Source organism: Rousettus aegyptiacus, unplaced genomic scaffold (genome assembly GCF_014176215.1).
Source record: "Rousettus aegyptiacus isolate mRouAeg1 unplaced genomic scaffold, mRouAeg1.p scaffold_m13_p_4, whole genome shotgun sequence".
Classification (NCBI taxonomy): domain Eukaryota; kingdom Metazoa; phylum Chordata; class Mammalia; order Chiroptera; family Pteropodidae; genus Rousettus; species Rousettus aegyptiacus.
Window position 1 is genome coordinate 9493047 of NW_023416307.1, and position 18827 is coordinate 9511873.

Sequence of the window (18827 nt, forward strand, 5' to 3'; positions counted from 1 at the left end):
TTATAAACACAAGAATAGCATATATTTAAATGGCCAGTTTTTTTTTTAAGTAATAAATTATATGGCTGTTATTTGGTTTAGCAGGCATGTTTTAACTCTACAACACAAAAGATTTTGTGTATCCTTATGTCATGGATACCCAAAAACACCCATCTAGTTTTACTTGAGGCTTTTCTATACACTATTATTTGTTGGATTTTTCCTTGAGGGACTACCAGAGCTTCAAGAATTCTCATTTTCTGCAGGTGTTCACTGACCGAGGGTAACTAAAAAGTTAATGACAGATGAGAGAAAACGAACAGTTCTTAGGCTTGGAAATGGTAAAGAGGAACATTTTAAAAAAAATAACACATATAGGTGATAGTACAACGTTCCAAAAAGCAGCTTTTAAATCAGCAAGAACGTACCCCTCTTCTATTACTTTAAGAGGGCATTAAGAAAATGAGTCCCAATGCCTGCCTTTCTCGGTAGTCCTATCCACTTCCATCATTATTTGAGGGGGATGTGGAAACAATAGTTCTTTGTCTCAATACGATGTTGATCAGTGGCAAAGCTAAGTTGATGCCACCAGAGCTTTTCGGCAAGGGCCGTGATTGGGGTTCTGTGAAGTTCTGGAGAAGACACAACGGGGTCCAGCTGCAGCAAGCCCAGTATGACAATTTCTCTCCACAACCGTCCCAGTTGGATTGGCCAAAAATTCCTAAGAAGAGTGTGAGAAAAGAAGAGAAAGAGAAAAGCAGAAGGTGATTCGGAGAAGGGAGGATCCCAGGCTCTGTTTAGACAACACTCTATAATTCCTGTCCATGAGCACAATGGTTGGTCACTAGGAGAGTCTCACCGTATTTTATTTATCTGCACAGCAATTTTGCAAGGTGACATTAATTCCACTTCAACGATGTATAAACTGTAACTCCGAAAAGGTTAAGTATGGTGACTAAGGACACACAACAAGTAAATGGGGAGCAGGGACGTAAGCCCCTGCCTATGCTTTTTGTCACTTTAGTGTCTGTCTCTCAACATAAAAGGTTAAGGATGGAAGGGGCACTTGAAAAAGGTGATCGCTTTCTGCCGCTTTCATAGGCCTTTTTCTTCACTCCATCAGGCATCTATTAGTAGCCACTTGGTATAATTACTAATCTTAATAAGATCCCTCATTTCTCTCTTTATTGATTCCCAGAAGGTATGCATTTCTCAAAAGTGAGTACTTGTGAAATGAACCACTTTAAGTTCACATTTTTCAAATGAAATCTAATTAATAAATATCTAAACATTACTTCCAAACAAGAGAAATAAGCTTTCACTTAATCCCATAACTGCCATGTTGAAGATATTTGTGATTTGTTATAAATGGTTATGAAATTAAAAAAAATACATCAATAATTTTGAAGTAGCTACTGTTTTCTTTTTTTTTCACAATTTATTATATTCCATGTCTTCCTCTTTCTTGTTTTTATTTAAAAATTTGTTTCAAAGTGTGTCTCTTGAGAAATTATTTCAGAAAGGGTGAACAAATAAGTTTTGAGTCATTCCATATCTAAAAATGTATTTATTTTGTGTTTTAATTTAAAATTTGGCTTGGCATAGGATTCTAATTTCAATGGTAATTTTTTCTTAGAAATTTAAATATAGTACTCCAACATCCTCTCACACCCAGTGTTGCTGTTGAAATGACAGATAGTAATCTAATTCTCATTCCTCAGTTGATAATCTTTGCCTCCTCTCTGGAAGCGTTTAGGGTTTTCTTTTTATCATTGAATTTTTGTAGTCTCCTGTGGATGTGATTTGCTATGGTTCTTTTACTCATTCTGCTTTGCACTTGAATGGTCCATTTGAATAAAAAGATTCATGTGTTTCTTCAGCTCTGGGATTCTTTCTTCAACAACTTCTGTGTTATCTCCTCTTTTCTCTGTTTTCACTCTGGGCTACCTACCTGTCAGAGGGCTGCTTAAACTCTTCGATCTATCCTTCCCATCGTCTATATTTTTCTTTATGCTTTCTATCCCATTTTTCTTTTACTCAGCAATTTGGGAGAATCACTTGGGTTGGTCTTCCAGCTCACCAATTCATTCTTCAGTTATGTCCATTCTATGTAGATAACTTAAAAAATTCAGCAATAAAATTTGAAATTTCTGAATTCTTTAGTTTGTTTTTCTTTGTGGCAATATCCTCCTGATTTCTCTCTGAAATTAGCACTTATGTGTTAGTTTGCTAGGGTTGCTAAAACAAAACCACACGCTGGGTGGCTTAAACGACAGAAATGTATTTTCTCAGAGTTCTGGAAGCTGGAGGTCCCAGATCAAGGTGCCGATAAGGTTGGTCTCCTCTGAGGCCTCTCTCCTTGGCTGGTAGATTACAGAGCCTTTCCTCTGTGCATGCACATGTCTGCTGTCCCTTGTGCATTCAGTCTTCTTTTCTTACATAAGAACACCAGTCAGATTAGATTAGGGCTCATCCCAATGACCTCATTTTAACTCAATTACCCCCCTACAGACCATGTCTCCAAATACAATTATGTTCTGAGGTGCTGGGGGTTCGTGATGCAACATGTAAGTTTTGGCGGATGCAATTCAGGTCATAATCACCATATATAAATTTTACTTAAAGACCTTTCCCAGCAATTGTTCTGTTAATTCTGTTTTTTTTTTTCAGATGTCATTTATTCAAGGTGGAATTAATACCACCTTGTGGAATTAATACTACACATTACCAAATTATCTTGGTAACTTGTGGTTGTTTTGTCAACTTTGTCCCTTGTGTGAGGATGTTGATTGTAGTAACTGTAGCTCATCTCTAGTGATTGTGTAGGAGGGTTAGGATGTGCAATGTGCCTCTTAAAGAGGTTTCCTGTTCCTCCTTGAGCTATTTCTACCTGGATACCACCTGGGTCTTGGACAATGGAACTGACATCAGTGTTTTCTTCCAGTTGCCATCTCTTCTGGCATCTGTTTAGCAGGATGTGGGAGGGACTAACTAGCTTTACCTTTTCAAAGATGCCTTTAGACCCTTCCCTATTATTTTACGTACTGACTCTGGAACTTTTTGAATGACACGTTTCACACTAAGGCTTTTTCCAGTTTTATGACTCTGGAGATGTGATTCTGTCTGATTACTAGTTTTTAGAGATTTTTCAATCTAATGCCCAGCAATCTTCATTTCTATCTTCCTACAAAATTTTTACCTCTACCATTTTTGTTCCCACATCTCTTTCTAAATGTCTTCAGTAGCCATGTGGATCCATAGACATTTTGATCTTAGGACTTATCTACCTTTTTGAGGAACAGCATCATTAAACATCACTATTGAGAAGAGAAAGATTTAAGGACCAGGTGAATTTTATTTTGGACATGTTGCGTGTGAAGTGACTAAGTGATACATAGGAACATCGAAGAGTCAGTTGGAGATATAGTAGGAAACTTTTCAAACCTCATCTTACTGTTTCATGATTAATTCATGAAAATCCTACTATATTATTGGTATTATATTATGTGCTAGCGATATGAAGATTAACAAAGCATGATACTTGCTCTCAGGTAACTCACAACCTAGTGAGAGAGCAGATGCATGAGAGAGACACATGTAGAATAACTAAAAAAAGAGATATGTACAAAGGGCTTGGTGGATGAGTAGAATAGTGCTGATAAGCCACTCCCAAATCTCTGCCTGCTCTGTGGATTCTCTTGGGCTTGGAATGTGCCAAAGTAAAGTACTGTTCACACTCTGGGGTTTTTGTACGTGCTTGGCTGTCTTTCTAGAGCACTGTTCAACGGGTATTGCACAACCTGTCATTTTTCATGTTAGAGGCTGATTCTTGGTGACAGTCTCCCCACACTAGTCTTCTTCAACCTCTCTGCCCACAGTAAGCTACAAACTGTTATTGGAACTCTGGAAATGTGGCTCTTTGGAAGATGAAGTGTGATTTCCAGGGGAAGGGCGGAGGCCAGATATGATTACAAGGAGGACAAGCAGAACACAGAATGGAGAAAGAACAATGAACTGAATCTGGGGAGAGATAACAATGAGAATACTGTGGAGGAATGAATCTTGGCTTCCTGGGTGTGATTTTGGCTGCGGGTTGTGAAGGGAAGAGAGGTGTGCTGGATATCACCGATTTGTCATGGACAATATCCTTGCCCTTTTAAGGTCCGCCCTACACTGTAGGCTGGAATGTTAAAAATTACATTTCCCGGTTTACCTTGTCAGTGGGTTCCGGTCCAGATCCCTCCAGTGTGAGGCATGTGTGTGAATTTGAGAAAACAGAAAAGAAGAAGGAGCCACTGATCTTTAGTTGCCATGGCAGGCAAGTGACTGCACATCAGCAGATAAGAGAAGTGAGATTTTGCAGATGACTACTGGGCGTCCTTCCGAGAATTACTCCCTCTGATGCTAGTGGAGGCTTATTGGGATTCCAACCCTTTCTGATTTATTGAATGTAAGTGGAGGCTTTTATGGCTATTGTCCCCAGTTCTTTTAACAGTGTCGTGAGACTCTGAGTCTCTTTATTAAATTATTTCTTGATTGAAATATCTGGAGTTGCTTCTGTTGTCCTGACCAAAGGGAAGTGAATGTTACTTGAACTGGCACGGAAGGTGTGTGTACCACTTGTGGGGCCTAATTTAGTGTTCTTTCTAAAGATGATTTCCTCGAGAACCAGAGGCATGGATGCTACCAAATAGAGAAGAGGGTCTTTCTGGCAGGGTAAGGCATTAGCACTGGACCGAGGGGATCTCTCTAAGCACCATGGCCACAGTCACTCCAGGCATTCAGACTTATTGGGCTTTGTTATGTACCATTTTAGTTGCCTTCTGGACCATGAGACTATGTGGGAGATCAAAGCAGTGAGAGAATGCAAGGGAATTTATACCCAGATATTGATACTCCTACAAGGTTTGCATCAACTGCTAATTATTCCTTGAATCATTTTCCTGAATATTTCAAACTTTTTTTTGTATTTCAAAGATGAAATTCCTTTTAGATGATACTCAACCTAGCTCTGACTTCCTATGAATTCTGTCTAATAGCTTTGTAATAAGTTTTCAGTATGCTACATCAAAGCATTTTAAGAAAAATGTTGGAACAAAATCTTTTTTCCTGGACAATTTTATCTACATAGCAGAAAGTGTTTTCCATTTCAGAATATTAAATGTGTATTAGTCTTATTTTGAGTCATTCTTACAATATGGGAGCTGATTTGGAAACTTCCAGCTGTGACATTTTAAATAAAGTTATCATGATGTCATCAGGAGCATTATTTATTTGGCTTTGCAGAGACACAGGCATAGGAAAACTTATGTGGACTGTCAGCTACAGTGGTATTTATATCCATATTCTCCTCTCGGAGCTCAGGCTTTTTCTGACGATGGCCTAGTTGGAGGATTTCCTCTTGTCATACTTCCCTGCTTAAATACTTTAAGTAAATAGAATGTGAAATTAGAACCCAGTGGCCTGTCACTTGAGACCTTCTGTCATTTCGCATCAGTATTCCTCATTAGAATTTGATTTGGTCTCTACCTTTGGAATATGTTTCGTGTGTCTCTTCCTCTGTACATTTGTTTGTGCTATTCTTATATCTTTCCTACAATTATTCTAAATGTACAAATGTACTGCCCTTTCTTCAAAGGTTAGTTCTCCAAAAACATTCTTCAGTTCAAACTGCTGATCAGCAACTCCTCCCACTTTTTGAAGTCATAACTTATATTATCACCTCTGTAGTGGGACTGTGAATTCCTCTAGGACAATAAATCTAGGACAGAATCTTATTCTGCTTTATCATCACACTAGAGAGAGTGTACATGAAAATTTGCTGAATTCGATGACAGATTGAATCTGTTTTTCTTGAGTGCTTTAAAAACGACATCATGGTGAACAATTTTACCATTCTCTTAATTAAAACTATTAAATTTGAATTAGTTAAAAGGTCTTTTAGGTAAATGACAGATCAGAAGGAAAAAGTAGAATGATCTCTATTTGCAAATGATAAGATTGTTTATATAGAAAACCTTAAGGAATTTACAAAATAACCTTAAAATACATAAGTGAATCTAGCAAGTTCACAGGATACAAGATTAATATTAAAAAATCAATTGCATTTAATTTAATAGCAGCAAACTATTGGAAAATGAAATAAAAACAATTCTATTTACAATAACATCAAAAAGCATAACATACTGAACAACTAATTATATGCCAACAAATTGGACAACCTAGGAAATGAAAAAATTCTAGGAAACACAAAACTTAGAGGAGTGAATAATGAAGAAATAGAAAACCTGAATAGATCTATACTTAGTAAGGATATTGAAATAGTAATCTAAAACCTCTCAGCAAAGAAAAGCCCTGGATTTGATAGCTTCACTGGTGAATTCTATAATTTAAAAAAAAAAAAAATTAGCATCAATCCTTCTCAAACTCTTAAAAAATTTGAAGAGGAGGGAACACTCTTTCTAACTCATTTTGTGAGGGCAGCATTACTCTGTAACCAAAGCCAAAAAGAGACACTGCAAGAAAAGAAAACTACTGAATGATATTATTTATGAACACTAATGTGAAAATTCTCAACAAAATGCTAGGAAACCAAATTTAATAGCGTATTTAAAAGATCACACGTCATGACCAAATGAGATTTATTCCTGAAATATAAAGATAGTTCAACATATGAAAACTGATCAATGTAATATACCACATTATCAAAACAAAGAAAAAAACCTACACTATCATTTCAATTGAAGCAGAACAAGCATTTGACATAACTCAACACTTTTTCCTGATTAAAACATTCAATAAAATTGGAATTGGAGGAAACTACCGCAATATGATACAAGCCATATATGAAAAACTTACAGTGAATATTATACTCAATGGTAAAAGACAGTTTTCCTTCAAGGTCAGGAATGAGGCAAGGATATTTGTTTTCACCACTTCAATTTAACGTAGTATTGGAAGTCCTAGCCAGAGCAATTATGTGATATAAAGAAATAAAAGGTATCTAAACCAGAAAAGAAGTAAAATGATCTCTTTGCAGATGATATGACTTTATATATAGAAAACTCTAAAGAGTCCCCCAAAAGACTGTCATAACCAATAATAGAATTCAGTAAATCTGAAAGATACAAAATTGAAAATCAGTTGTATTTTTATACACTAATAATGAACAATCCAAAGAAAGAAATTAGGAAAACAGTGTCATTTACAACAGCATCAAAATAATAAAATATTTAGGAATAAACTTAACCAAGGAGGTAAAAAACTTATACCCTAAAAACTACAAACATTGCTGAAATTAAAGAAGATACAAATAAATGTAAATATATCCTGTGCTTATTGATTAGAAGACCAAATATTGTTAAGATGTTCATACTACCCAAAGCAATCTACATACTCAAATTTTCAGTGGTATCTCTGAATTCTTTTATTACAAATCTCCATCTCAGAGTATGTTTCTCAGGGAGCTAAGCTGGGACATTTTTGGGGAGTAGAACTTAGAAGACACACAGAAGAATTGCATATGGTAGTAGGAAAGAAGGAAGAAGATTTCTGGGTTTTAATTTGAATAGCTTTATAGATGGTGATGTAATTTTCTTAGATGTAGTAGTTTAGGGAAATTTGAGTGGGCATTGAATTCAACTTTCTGTTTTGGTCATGCTAATTTGAGATGCCATTAGACATTTAAGAGAAGTCATCCAGGGAGAAGTTGGAGATTAGACTCTGGAGTTTACAGGAGGTCGTGAGTATAGATAATACCTTCTAAGTCATATGATATCAATGACATTTAAAGCCTTGAGCTGGGTAAGTTTACTTAAGAAGGGACCTCAGTTAAGTTCTGGCTCCCTCTGACATTTTCCAGCAGTCACAGCTGCAAATACCAGCAAGGGCCCTGAATCAGTTTCTGAGAGCTGCCATAATTAAGTACCACACACTGGATTGCTTAGAAAAACAGAAATTTATTCTCTCATGTCTCTGGAGGCTAGGAGTCCCAAATCCAGATATTGGCAGGGCCATGCTTTCTCTGAAGCATCTAGGGGTGACCCTTCCTTGTCTCTTCTTAACTTCCGGTGGCCTCAGGCATTCTCGTGGCAATATAACTTCAATCTCTATTTATATCCTCACATGATCACCTTATCCTTGTGTGTCTCTTCACATAATCTTCCTTATGTGCATGTCTGTGTCTGTGTCTAAGTTTCCCCTTTTATAAGTATACCACCAGTCATACTGGAGTAGAGATCTATCCTACTCTCGTATGATCTCCTCATAACTAATTACATCTTCAATGACCCTATTTCTAAGTGAAATCGTATTTGTTCTGAGTAACTGAGGGTTAAGACTCCAACGTACTTTCTTGAGGGAAAGCAGTTCAATCTATAACAGGCTCTTAAAAGCGTTTTTTTTTACACCAAGTTCACAGAGTTAAAAAGATATTATGTTTAAGTCATGCTACGTACAGTATATGACATTTTACATTAACCAGAATATTAAATGTATTAAAACCGTGGCACTGTACATATGTTCTGAATGAATAAGAGCCCACAATCATCTTTCCTGACAACGTTTCCCTTAGAAAGTAAATGTAAAACACTTCAGAAGCATTGCATGCCGATCAGGACAGTCAGTTTAGAGGCATGGAGGTATAATTCCTGGAAAACACACCAGATTCCATGAATACAGTACATTACCAAATTTGTAGATAATAGTCAAACAGCTGACTCATGTTTCTGGAGTTCTGGAAAACAGACACTATGCCACAGTACATACTGATATGTGTACTCAAAAACAAACAAGGAAAGAGAGCTCACAAAACTGCTGGAGGTTTGGAGTAGGCAGAAACACTATGTACTGGCTGAGTTCTCGAACCACCTCCATTTCAACTTTCTGTCAAAGGCTTCGCTTGTTTCCGCATCACATCATTTTTCATGGTTGTACGCTTTTAAAACATGTAACACCTATAATTACACTAGTTTTAGAGACAAAGAAGCAGAACTTTTAAATAAAGCAATGTAAAAGTCATGCAGAAGTGTCTGTGAAGACATTAGCCAGCTGAAAGATCCAGGGACTGGAGAATGTTTTGTCTGAGAAGCAATTCAACTGACAGAAGCCTCCAAACTCCCGACAAGTTGCATCGATTCAAAGTGGCTGGTTGTCATTCCAAAATGTTTTGGTTTTAACCAACATTTTTTCCTTTGTAGAGGTATGGTTAGAGACAATTAGAAAATATGGTATGATAATCAGTCATTTGTCTCTTTGTTCAAGCAACTAAGCAAAATTCTATTATATAATAACCTATTAGTCATCCCCCCTATCCAGCTAGAATATGTCCCAAGACCCCCAGTGCATGCCCGAAACCACAGATAGTACCAAACTCTATTTATACTTTGTTTTTTTTCTATATATACCTACCTATGATAAAGTTTAATTTATAAATTAGGCACAGTAGGAGATTAATAACAATAGTAAAATAAAACAATTTTAACAATATGATATAATAAAAGTTATGTGAATGTAGTCTGTCTCTCTCTTCCTCTTTCTCAAAATACCTTATTGTACTGTACTCAACTTTTCACTTTAAGGAAGTACTTTATGGCTTATGTTTGGCATATCTGAATTGCCAGCATCACTATGCTTGTGCTTTGGGGCCATTACTAAATAAAGTAGGATCACTTGAACACAAGCACTGTGATACCAGGACAGTTGATCTGATAACCAAGACAGCTACTCAGTGACTAAATGGGCAAGGAGCATCTACAGCATGGAGATGCTGGACAAAGGGGTGATTTACCTGCCCGGGCAGGATGAACAGGAGTGTGAGAATAGTGAGCAATTTAAAACTTACGAATTAAATAAAATATTTCATTTAATATTTTCAGACTGTGGTGCATCACTGGCGACTGAAACTATAGAAAGTAAAACCACGTGTAAGGGGAGACCACTGTAATAGATGCTTTAAGAGCCTACGTGATGCTGGGTACTAGGGGCAGGTAATGGGAAGGAAACATGGCAGCAGGGAGCCAGGGCTGCTGTGGACCTGCCGCTGAAGCCGCTATCGCAGGCGCTGAGTGCAAGCAGAGGTTCACGGGCCTGTGGCGTGGCTGAGCGATAAAGTTGTCTTTGGAGCTAACTTCCTCGAGACTGAACGCACAGCTCTGCCTCGTGCCATTTGGGCGTCCTGATGAATTGTTTAATTTCGTGGTGCGTCAGTTCTCTTGCTTTTGCAGGATGAGAACGCTGAAAATCATATGACAGCGTTACAAACAAGAGTAAATTTTATTAAAAACACATATTCCTCGGCCCCGACCCCAGCCCAACGGAAACAGAATTTCCAGGGGAATAACCTGGGAATCTGTATATTTTAATGACACTGCTGGTTTCTGTATGTTAACAAACTCTGAGTAGTTTGAGAAACATGAATTAATACAGTGTGTAAAGTATCTCGAATAGGGCATGCCACATAATAAGCACTGAGTAAGAGCTGGTTTTCTTACCAACCCTTTGCATTTTTTTTTTTTTTTTGCCAATCTGATAGTGAGATTTTAATTTGTATTGTTCTTATTATAAATAGAATTGAACATCCTTTTGTATGTTTAATAGATATTACTTTGAACCATATGAACTTGCCAACTTTTGAACATTTTTCGCGTACTGAACTGCAATTTCATGTAATTTAACCTAATTTTATACTTTTTTTTTCTAAACCCTGTTCATGTCCTTTGCCTATTTTTCTATTGTGTTGATCTTTTCCTTATTGATTTCCAGGTGAACTTTCTATATCAAGGAATTTAACTTTTTTGACATGCTTCAAATATTTTTTTCCAAAATTGCCTTTTAACTTGCTTTTCGATATTTTACCCATGCAGAAATGTTATGTCATCAATATCACTTTTTTCTTTTCTTTAATTTTAAGTTATAGTTAGAAAGATTGTTCCTAGTCCAGAATTATAAGGTAATTTCTTTATAACTCCAAGGTTATGAAAAAGTTATCTTTTTAAAAAGAACACTTCTAGTTTTACTTTTTACTATAGAGATATTTGATCCATTTATAATATTTCCCAGTATAAGATGTGAGGTACGGATTCAGTTTTATTATATTTTATTCTTTCTAGTTGGCTTCCCAGTTGTCTCAACACTTTGTGGAATAGGACCTTTCTCCTCACTGGCTTCATACGCCACCTTCATTATATGCTAAATCCCCATAAATATTTGAGTTTTATTGAAACTTTCTAGTCTCGTCTATTGGTGTGTCCTTGCGCTAGCACCTTATTGTTTTAATTATTGAGGGTAGCTCCATGACTCAGAGCAACATCTAGCAAGAGAGAAAAATCTGTCCCAATTAAGACAATTTGTCATCTTAATGTTCTGATAGCTTCAGTTAAGGATATAAAAATATTGTGTAAGCAGCTTCGTATCAACAATTTTGCTGGTAGAAGCTGATTTAGAACAGTAGAAAGTAAAAAAGAGAATGAGAGTGATTGTTAGCGCTACGTGTCAAATTGGCTAGGCAGTAGTCCTCAGATGTCCGGTCAAACAACAGCCAAGATGTTGCTGTGAAGATATTTTTTAGATGTGATTAACATTTACAGTCAGCAGGCTTTGAGTAAAGCAGAGTACTCTACATAATATGGGTGGGCCTCATCTAATCAGTTGAAGGCCCTAAGAGTAAATATTGAGGTTTCTTGGAAAAGAGGCCATTCTACTTCGAGAGTGCAAACTCCTGTCTGAATTTCCAGCTTGTTTGGCTTGCCCTGTGGATTTTGGACTCAAGACAATAATGCCTACTCTTACCTGAATTTTTAGCCTGCTGTCTTAACCTATATCAGACTTTTCATCCTCCATAATCACATGAATCAATTCCTTAAAATGAATTTTGTGCTCTCGCTCTCTCTCTCTCTCTCTCTCTCTCTATCCAACTTATTTTTTTTCTGTGGAAATTCTTACTGATACACTGAAAGAATTGGATGAAAACTGTGATTTTTTTTTTAAACCTAGTATTTTCTATTAGTAGTATGATACCACTCTGTGCAGTTGATTAATGGATGTTCAGAGTATACCCCATGTACTCAACACTTTTGTCAAGAGCTAGTTTTAGACATAAATGTGTAGCTAGTTTTTTTTTTTTTTTCTTCCATAGCATGTTTCTTCTTTCCTCTTTCCTGGTAAATGTCCCCACTCTGATACTGTCTTGCCCCACAGCCATCTCTGTATCTTTTCTAACTTTCTTACTAGGTTGCTTTATTTTTATGGGGGAGAGGGACTGTGTGAGATGAGTAGAAAGATCCTTTAGTCAATGAAGGGTTCACAGATCATCATATTTAGGAGATAATTTATTCTGCTTTTCTTTCGGCTACTTTTGATGACTGAGATTGTTATATAATAACACAAACTCTCTGAAATCATTGAAAATTGGCCTTTTCTAAAAGATTATTTACCCAGGAATTGACATTATCATTCTATATATTGAAAAATAATCTTTGTTAAAATACAGAGATTGGCACCTTTCTAATCCTTAGAGGTCTCCCAATCCTCCACTACAAAGTTGTATATCTACTTATGATTACAGTTTTGCTGTAAAGGGCACAGATCAGGACGAGGCAAATGAAGAAACACATAGGGCAAGGCCTGGGTGGGTCCCGAACACAGAGCTTTTGTGTCCTCTTCCTGCCTCCACTAAATCCGAAAGAAAAAGATTACATTATGGCTTTGTTTTAACTGGAATTTTTAATGGTTGGGTTGGTTTTTCTGTTAGAACATTAAGCAATCCAAGATTACGGAGTTTGAGAGTTTCACGTACATGTAAGCATAAGATGAATGTCTGGTGTTTATATAAGTGTCACTGCTTTAAAACAAAGGGGCCGCTTGGAAGCAAGAGGCAAATAATTCATACATGGTGATGGTGCTCTGATTTCCCAACCAATTGTAGGTCTGGACCAATGAATACAACCACAAGGAGTTTTCTTTCTTGGAAATTCCTTAGGCACATAAACTGCATCGTCACATGCATGAAATAGGGTTGAGGTTGGCAAAGCTGTAATGAGAGTCTGAGTATATACTGTGAAGCTCAAGTGTTCTTCAAAATGCTGTTACTTGAAATGAAAAATGAGTATCTAGCTATTTGATTGAAGCTGGGCTTTCTCATCACTGAACCACACACAAAAGGAAATTCATAAAAGAATATTTCAAATTTAGGCATGCCCAACTTTGTACCTGATCAAAATCAAGCTGTAAGGATAGTTTTGTATAAATAAAGGAACAGACTGAAGAATGAGAACATAAATAAAATATGATGTTTCGCACTCATATAAGAAACATGTTTGAAAATCTCATAGGGTTTTTCAAACCTTCGGAAATTAAATACTGATTTGGTTATCAAAATACTGCATAGAGTTTAGCTGTCTCATTTTACATAAGGAAACAAAGTTTAGTGCAGTGATTTCACAGTTTTTTGAAATTGGTGAGCCTTTTATCTAAAACATTTTATGAATGAAGTCAAAGGGTGTGGGAGGTCGACGTAGAAAACAGATCAAAGTGGAAGTACGCAGGCAAAGGAATGTTTGGGTCTTGGAACCCAGGTTCTTGGCCATACCACATGCCCCACCATTTCTAGGGAGGTGCCGTGGAGTTTGGAATTCTTGGTGCTGTGCATAACACAGTTTGAAAACCACCAGTTCAGTGTTTATTTACAGTCTAACGACAGCATCAAATTAGGGTTCAAACAGGTAGACTGAGCACCTCGAAAGATCCTCAGGAAAGTACAGAGAACTTGGCACATTGGGTGAGAGACAAGGTAGCCTTTCACTGGAGGAGACGCGACACATCTCCAGGACCAGCTGCATCTTTCGTTATAAAAAGTAGTGGCAATGAGAGATGCAATGGAGATCTGTGTCCTTGGCACAGCCCCTGGCACAGAGCCATGCACAGAAGATTAGCTGTCACTGCTACTACAGGTTCTACTGCTAATGGCGTGACCCCTACTGCGAGCGCCGCCACTGTCGGCATTAGTCTCTACGGATTGACGATCTGCCACTGCCATTTTTTTTTCTGCCAAGCCCCCAGTGAGTATAAACTTGAGATTAAAAAAAAAAAAGGGTGGCTACTGACTCCTTATTTTAGTTTTTATTTACATTCTTGGGATCCAACTTCATTGCTGAGAAATTGAGAATGAAAGTAAATAAATCAAAATTGATCTTATTTATTCAGTTATTAGCATAAAGCCTAGCTATGAAGTAACTGCTGAACATATAATATCTCATTTTTCTATGGCAACTCTGTGGGATGAATATTTTTATTATCCCCCTTTTACAGATAAGGAAACTGAGGCCTTGCGAGGCCAATTAAATTGCCCATGGTCACAGAGCTACTATATGAAAAAAGTAGGACTAGCGGTTCTTTTATATTATGATTGTTTTGGGATTTCATCTAGAAAGAGTCGACAGGCATTGAGGCAGTGATTTTAAGCACCCCACTCGAACCCCACTGAGGTTCACTCACTCACAGTGAGAATATCCTGACTTCCAAGGCAGTTTACTAACTCCTCAGCTCTACTGGGACAAAGACATACTTTTCATCCTTGAAACTTCAGAAAAACCAACTAATGGTCTTAAGGGTCATTAACACAACACAATGCAACAAAACAAAACCAAAAACCTTAGGGAAAACCAAAAATATAAATAAATGAAATGGTGACTCTAGAATAAAACTTAAATCACTTAAAACTTAAAACTTTATCTAAAGTTTATATGTGCCTTTAATGTTAGCTTTCACATCCAAGGGAACCAACCACCAACAGACCATTAAATGAACTGTTAATCACTTCTTGACTCAGATTTATTATATTTCCATCAATAACATTTGGACCAAAACTTCAACATCACATTAGGGTAATTTATATCGGGCACATTACAAAATCCTGAATCAAATTTTCTTCTTGAAAAGCTTCTAAGTTCCCAAAAGTGTGTCCCAAATTCATACTGCCAATAGTTTCCATTTACTGGACGTTGGGCTACTTTTAATGTACTTTATGGCTCAACATGATCTGGATTGTTTACATATGATTGATACTTACATATGGAAATGGCAGATACTTCTGACATGTACACTATTCTTCCCCAAACCCTCCCCCTTTTTTCTATGCCTTTTATCTTTTCATTCAGCAAACACTGAATACCTTCTGAGTATTTACCGAGTACTCTCTTGCTCTTTTTCTTCTTTCTCAGTGTTATCTGAAACAACTTTGAGCACAACATAGATGAAAAAATAACAGAATGAATTTAACAAAGACAGCACATTCCTCTCCTAAGGGCAGTATTTGTTCTCTTTCAAAGTGCCCATTGGGCTCTATAAGGTAATTTAAATTTTATGTAGGGTTATGTTTGGATATACTTATTAAGAAAAGTGTCAGAGCCTAACCCTTTGACACATTGAAGTGCTACAGAAACAGGTGTGGACTTCAATGACACTCATGTGTCAACTCTTGGGCTCCAGAATTCTATCAGCACATTTAATGGAATCATCGCGTGAGCATACCACAGAATCCACACTACTTACTTGAGTCTCATGTTACATAGAATGTCTCATCCCCTAGAGAAGAAACAGCCTTCACCAAGCCAGACATCAAACAGAGGCTTCTGGGGACCAATCCCATGGTTCTCCATGGTTACTCGTCAACTCTGTAATCAGTGAATAATTTAAAACAGACATCTTCATGCATTATTCAGTAAAACCAAACCTATGATACAATGTGCCGATACCACATTTCCTGAAAGGAATTTGCTGACTTTGATTATTTGTTCATTTCCTTTCCCCAAATTCCCAAATATTCAGTTACAAGCTTACCTGTTGACCCAAATGACAGTTTTATTGATTGTTCTCATTCAATTGTATTGACTTTGTTGTTTTCAGGGTTCACATATCTTCCAAATGCCTCACATGATGGGCAATTCATGAACATGCCTATTAAATTTACAATGTTGTCTCAACTGGTTGTGACATTTGAATTATTCTGATTACACATGTCCATATTTAGGCAAAACTCTTGTTTTACTTTCTCCATTAAAAATGAGAATTTTAGCTGACTAATCTTTTAGCTCTAGTATTTTTAGTGAAAAACTTCTGAAATGAAATTTTGATATCCAAAATATTTCCGGAAATAATGGGTAGGCAGTAAAGTGTTTATGCTATTGATTGGCTAACATTCTATAATATTGTAGACTAATGAATTTGCTTGTATCATATTTTTAAAAAACCCCAAAAGTTTAGGTACCTACAACATTACAAACAGGTTCTAGGGGTCAGGATGTGGATGTATTTTTTTTAAGGGCTGCCACTGAACCAACACCATAAACTAACATTTTATCATTAGCCATTTTACTTTGGGTGTATATAAACTATTTCATGACAACCACTTAGTTTCATCTTATCAGCCACATATCTGAATTCACTAAAACAAACTTATTTGACAGAATCGAGAAGTTGGTTTTCCTTAACAAGTTCAATTCAATATCAATAATTTATCTTGGAGATATTTGAACACATAGCTTGAAATTGGCAAAGCTACTTCTATAACATAGATGTGTTTTGTTTTAGGCAGGTAAGTTGTTGGAATTAACCAGGCACTTCTCCAAGAGGTTTATTAAATGTTGAGAAACCTTGCATTTGCAATTCAGAGGTAGTCACCAGTAGATGGCAGTCTTGGCCCATTAGAAAGCTCCAATCTCTTGACTTCTGGTTTCTCAGGCAGTTATTGCACTAAGACCACCACTTCCTCAGGCAGGTTTTGTTTCCCTTATAATAGAACAATGCAGTTAAAATAGTAAAATACATATTAATACATTTATACTCTGTAAAAAGAGAAAGGAAACACTGAAATTAAAAAAAGGCAAGGAGAACAGAATTTCTAGGCACTTCAAGATACTTTCGTGTTTTCTTCGTTTGAGGCTAACACCATAACTATCAATCCAGTTTGCCTTACCCTCTTCTCCTGTTCTTTGGTGCAGTGGTTTTCCACCTTGGCTGCACTTTGGAATCCTCTGGGGAGCTTTGAAAGATACTGATGTCTGGGTGCCACAAGAGAGATTCTAATTTACTTGGGCATTGGGAGCAAAAGCTTGAAAAGATGCAGAGAGAGACAAAAAGCAGCAAGGTTCATGGGAAACTGTACTCTTGAGCAAACAGACCTAGTGTGGAAAAGAACAGATGCAGTTTAGAGGGGAAGAGGGCTGAGAAGGTAGAAGCCAGCGCAGGGCAAATCGCCATGTCGCGCTAGTAACAGAGGTTTGGTAACAGCTCTTGTTGCGTGGGACTGTGTTGTGATTTGGAATCACATTTATCTGTTTGCACCAAGCATCAAACTAGTAAATCCCTGTGACTTGAGACAGCCTGTGGGACTCTGTTTCTTACAACCGTACTAGCAGGGCACAGGGAGCCTTCCGCTGGATAAGACATGGACCCTGTGAGTTTTCCCCTATTTTATCTCATCCTTAGTGCCTGTGGGGACCCTGGAGACGTGGGCACAGTGGATTTGACTAATCCTCCTCCGGCTGCGTAAAGCCACCAGGTGACTGACTCATGGTCAACCCAGGCACCAATAAATCTAGAAACAGAAGATACTAGAGCAGTGGTTCCCGATTTCGACACTACCTGACGCAAAATTCTATTTCTGTTAGAGATTTCTTAAAAGTACTGTATGTTTCTTTTAAACATTAACTTTTATATGTTTTTGTCAAATAGAGCACCATAAGAGGAATTTCGCCAGAAGAGGAAACCTAGAATGTTCCACTTCCCCTAGCACCCTCCTTCCACTCTTTTTTTTTTTTTTTTTTTTTGGAATTACATCATTTTTGTGACTGTCAGTTGGGACCATAATGCAGAAAACATAAATGGTTCTCAGCCAAAGAGGGACAATGCCCCCAACATCTCAGAAATGCAGAATGGCTTGTGACTCTTCCTCTGTCTAGAATAGAGTCAGATGCACAATTTTCTTGGACAAAGAGAAAAATCAGTCTATACCAGTCATTCGTAATCTTGGTTCCATAATAAAATCTCTTTTTAAAAATACCGATGCCTGTGTTCTACCCCTATTTTGATTTCATGGGTGTGGCCTGGGTATTGGGATTTTGAAAAAGCATCTGAACTAATAGTCACACACGGCCAAGACTGAGAACCCTTTGGCTACACACTCTCTCTAATCCACACAGCTATAGCCATCATCTTCTGTCTAACGACCGACTCCACAGTTGGAACCCTTTCCAGACAGAGACATATCCTTTACCTTATTCCTAAAATATTCTTTAGAAATGACAAAATGCACTTAGAGTGTATGCATATACAATGCCTCTTAGATATTTCCAACATACATTTAGAGTTTGTTTTTTTTTTTCCTTCATTAATTATTTTCCTAACATTATAGGGAAGATAGACACATCTTTATCGATTCAATGAGTATTGATTGATCATTCCATATATGCCCAGTAGTGTTCTAGGAGATACTCACGTTGTGGGTTTTTTTTTTTTCACACTGGCCATGGAATAATCTCGTGTGCTATCACCCACAGCTAATGACACCTGGGAACTGCTCTGCTCAGAAGAGTCACACAATGTCCAAAACAAAGAATCAGCAAAAAGCCTGAACTTTGGTACACCCCGTGGCCATCGCAATATGCTTGACAAGTGTGGGTTCACTGATTTAAGTTCTCTCTGAATAATACAAAACATTTTAACAAGAGCAATAAAACCACCCAAACCTAACCAACCAGCACTTTGATGTTCAACGGAACTGAGCGAGGGGTTTGGAAAAATGTTCTTAGTTTATTCCAGGTATTTATCATCAAAATGGAATCACATTTCTAAGT

The 18827-nt window shown here is 37.2% G+C and overlaps 1 long non-coding RNA gene across 3 annotated transcripts in view; it reads left to right on the forward strand.

Moving 5' to 3' along the window:
* The window catches only part of LOC118601578, a 134153-nt gene that overhangs the window by 33894 nt on the left and 81432 nt on the right, over positions 1–18827 (forward strand). Inside the window, exon 1 of one of the 3 annotated variants that reach the window (XR_004950325.1) lies at positions 1511–4429. The exons of the other annotated variants lie outside the window; for them this stretch is intronic. This is a non-coding gene — a long non-coding RNA (uncharacterized LOC118601578). Of the gene's footprint in view, positions 1–1510; positions 4430–18827 lie in introns of those variants that run through there. 3 annotated transcript variants of the gene reach the window in all.